We start from the raw sequence: 4,913 nt of genomic DNA, 5'->3' as shown, positions 1-4,913 counted from the left end.
ATTATATGATTTATATATATAAAAAATTACTTTCGATCCCTCAAAATTACTTAATCATAGCAGTCAAAATTGTTGTGTGTGTGCTTTTTTTCCCCCTTCATTTGACGAGCTCTAGATAGAAAATAAAATTCTGATAAGTAATTCTTCTCCTTTAATGAATTTTGCACGAAGCAAATCTAAATTAATCGAGTTTAGAAGGTGCTTACAAAAAAGGAGTACAATGCTTTTCCTTTAAAAGTTCAAATCCCCCTTATCTTAGGTTTATTTAATTTAATAATCAATTTTATTTTAGTAATTATAATACTAATAGTTTTGTCATCACTATAGTACAACCACGTGTGATGTCACGTGCCGTTAAATAAGGCCTTTAAAAAAGAATTAAGCCAATGACTTTAATTATTAGTCACCTAAAGTTATAACCAATTGCAACATAAGTGTTTAATGTACGGTACCAAAAAATAATATTCAATTATGAGTCATTTATAAAAATGAAATAAAATAAATTATAATAAATATAATAAACAAAAACTATTTTACAGCACGTAAATCGGAATAACTATAAACTAATTGACCTTATACAGTTCATGTACCTAATAATTATTTAAGTTAACACTATTAATTTAATGATTCATGTACTCAATTTATTTAAATATATTGGGTGAATGTGAAGTTATTGTATGTGAATTCGTTCAATTGTTAAAAATATCATAATATGAAAATACTTGCATGTTTTTTTAGCGTAATAAAACGTAGAAATATTGTGGAACTCAATTATTTATGTAAATTCTATTCAATTTATCAAAATAGAAGAAGAAAATATGGGACCATAAAAGTCCCATTCGAATATGAAATCACTATGAAAAATAAAACAATTGCGATATTTTTATGATTTGTTCTTACGATAGCTTAAGAAAACGTTATGATCATATCTGTTATAAACTTATTAGAATGATTTTCAAAAATTCTTCATAATACGATTCATACTTAATATTGGTGTATATGATCTAAACTATCAAACAACTAATTAATTTATTTTTTAAAAAAAATCTATTAGAAAGTGTTTGCGAAAAACCCTTCTAAATAAGTCATATAAGACAAATTCAATTACAATAAAACCTCACTAAATTAATACATGATAAAATAATAATTTCTCTAAGATAATATTTTCTTCTGATCCCGACTTGAGCCAATGAAAAAAATCACCCATTTCGATAAGATAATGTATTTGCAGAAGACCCCTACATAAAATATATGGTCCCATCAATATTATAAATTAATAATTCTTTAAAAGTACAAATATATCTAAGACAATTTAGTCAAATATATGATTCTATTATTTTATTTTTTTGTTAAAATTTAAATCGAGTTGAAGCTCATCTTTAACTTTTCTAATTGCATCAAAAATCGATGTTGTCTTTTCGAACTGCACCATAAAATCGATGTTGTCTTTTCGAACTGCACCATAAAATTGTGAAGAGTTCTAGATACGATAAGTGTTTCCTTACGTGTAACTAGTTGCAAATGTGTTGTATCATCTTCAACTTCATCATCTATATTATTTTTTCCGATGATATCCACAATTTCTTCTAATTAATGGATCTCTGAATATGTATCACTTTCATCCAGGTAATCCAAAAGGTTATTGACATCATTTTTTTTGCGGTAACCAAGATCATTAATCATGACCTCAAGTTCATGAATGTCATTTTCACAAAACATTCTTTAAATTAATAAATATTTATTTATCGATTAAATAATACCTCTACAAAATAATAATATTTCATGGTCCCTCCTATATTAATTTAGTGAGGTTTAACTGTAGTTGAAATTTCAATATGAATATCAAACATCGAACGACAAAATTCGAATAGAGAAAAATAATTAAAATTATACTTGGTAACCGGAAAAGTGCAAGTTGGGTCGGCTCAACGGAAAACCCGAGGAGAACCCATTTACAATTGGCATCGGGTAAACCATTTCCCCAATTCCAAGTTTTCTTATTCTCTGTTTCATATTAGTTGTTCACTTTCTCATTTATACGTTCTTTAATTTATTTCTTAAGTTTTTTTTTTGAACTTTATAAATTACATTTATATTTGCAAAAAATAAAATAATTGTAGAGATAAAATAGGACAGGTGGAAATCATGAACATCTTAAGACATCTCGTCTCCTTCCTTTTCTCTTGGACATCAAATTTAATTAATTCTATCTTAATTTTATAAATTGACCAGTAATTTGGACAATTATTTATCGTAATATGAATAACTACGGAAAAATTCTTTTGACTAGAAAATTTGGCCAGAATGATATTTTACCTATGTTATTTTATTTTTTAAAACATTTTTACCTTTTTAACTTTAATACCTTTTAACTAAAAATGAAAAAAAGATCAGTTTATTTTAAAATTAAAAAAAATACTATAGTTTTTTAAAATTTCTGGCCAAATTCTACCAAATTTTTTGGCGTTTTAGCATTATCCTATGAAATCAAGGGTATATTGTTTTTAATTAAAAAAAAAAAGCTTCTTATTGGATCAAGTACTTCCACTTCTACATCCATCAAATTAGGCAATTCTAATCTCAGATTTGCCTTCTCAAAAGTAGAGCTCTCTGATCTCTTCTCTTCTTCCCCCAATAAAACAAATTAATTAAAACTAATTTTATGGAATAAATTTAGATAATATTTGGAGTTCTTGAAGAAATAATTCTTTAAGACAAATGATCACATATGCTTATAATGTGGGTTGCTCGAGTAACATTGAGGATATTTTTGTCATTTTAATAAAATTTCGAAATGACTTATTTCATATGCTCACCTTCAACCACTGGGAGTAACTTATGTCATTAGTATTCACTATTCAGTAATCGAAGAACCGATTGATATGGCGATTAATATTTATGCTTATCCAATATACCAAACGATCTTCATCAAGTTGAAATCTTGAATTCGTCTTTGTGAATGTGTACCGTAGGTCTCTAATAAACAATTAAATGAAGGAAACATTATATGTATTTCCCATTTGGTATTAATTTAATTATATCCTATGGGGATATATAATAAGTTGTGAGCTGATTATAAGGAGATCATAAGTAAGTTTTGGACTACTAGTTGAAACTTTCCAGCTATAATTAACATGTGGAAATGATAATTTTGCTGAAAATGCAAGTAATAATATAATTCTCTGTGTTAAAATTCACCCTTTTATTTATTTATTATTACTAGTACGAATTTCACTTGCTTGCTCAAAAAGACATGTACGTAATTTTAATTTGTTTTACTTCATAAGAATATCCTTTGACCAAGTATTTCAAACTTCAAGCTACCAACGTTACTATGATGCGATGATTTAGATTTCTCTATTTTAAAGTTGATGTCTCGATTTTTTAAAGTTTGAGAAGGAAAAAAATTATATTATAAGCATTACCCTTATAAATGAGTTAGATACAAAGTATAAATTCAAATCTAATCAAATTTTAATATAAATATCGAATAAGTATTGAAAAAAAAAAACTTAGGTGCCTACTTGAAAATTCCAAAAGGAAGGGTCAAAGGGAGAATATTTTAACACAAAAATAGCAAGTAATGTGTCTTTATTCAAGGGAGCACAATAAGTGGCCACGTCACACCTATGAAATCTTGTGGGTCCCACATTAAGAGTTTAAAATTTTCATTACATTCGTATTATTTTAAATTGAGCATACAAATACACAATAAATAATATTTGTCCTGACTCTAAATTTTGAAAATACTTTTAGGCGTATATTCAAGGTTTATTAGGTGATTAAATAAATAATACAATATACATCATCTCTTCTGATTATACATATCAGATTCAATTAATATATGCTTGATCATATTACTAAAACATGTGATATATTTTGATAACTAACTAATTTATCTACGTAGTTAACATTTAGTTGCCATATCTAATAGAAATACTTTATTAAATATTTAAATACTTAATTAAAATAAATTATAATTCAGATATCTCTATAATTTATTTATAAATTTAAGAAATTATCGATATATGAAATCCAAATTATGAGGAGGTAAGAAAAACGGTGGACGGAGCCTACTTTTTTTTGTTTTTACTATTATAGATTTACATTAGTACCGCTATTTTTAACGAATGAATCAATATTTACGTATTGCTACTATTTACACATGCAATATTTATTTAATTTAGATATATTATATTGTTTAATTTGTGTCCAAAAACATCATTTAATTCACTCATATCTAAACAAGACAAAAATACAGGTTGTAAACTCCTTTTGGTTCTACACACTTTGATGATGCATGTGTTTCATTTTTGACTAATTACAACACAATGTTTGAAACGCAATTTGGCTTCTAATATTTACTCTATATTCATTTTGAGTCAAGTCTACACGAATTATATAACATGTCAAATTGAATTTATGTGTGTAAAGTTAAATATAAATAAATATCAATGGTTTAATTTATATCGTAATAATGAATGTTTTGTTTTTTTAACCTATGCGGATCAAGGGCATAATTAATATGTGAATAATATTCATGAATAATGAAAAATTACTTCTTGAAAGTATAACAAATATTTGAATTTTAAATAATAATTATTATTATCAACTCAATTTTTTTTATGAGATATCATTATATATATTTTAATAAAGCATAAAATAATAAAAATACAAAAAAAAAATTCTTTATGTATGAATATTCCGTAGGACCAATTTACCAAATCGAGACTGTATTTGACTGTTTTCTACATCTAAATTAAATGTTAAACTCATTTCCTTTATTTGCAAAGTCCTAAAAATAATTAAATCTTGTACGTATATGTTACAGCCATAGGTCAACACCCTTCAACTTCCTTAGAATCTATAACTCTACGATTCTGTACCTATATATATTAACTCCCTCCCTCCCC

This window comes from Solanum tuberosum, unplaced genomic scaffold (genome assembly GCF_000226075.1).
Source record: "Solanum tuberosum cultivar DM 1-3 516 R44 unplaced genomic scaffold, SolTub_3.0 scf00152, whole genome shotgun sequence".
Classification (NCBI taxonomy): Eukaryota; Viridiplantae; Streptophyta; class Magnoliopsida; order Solanales; family Solanaceae; genus Solanum; species Solanum tuberosum.
The sequence above is the reverse complement of the archived record's forward strand: the minus strand, read 5'-3'. Positions refer to the sequence as shown.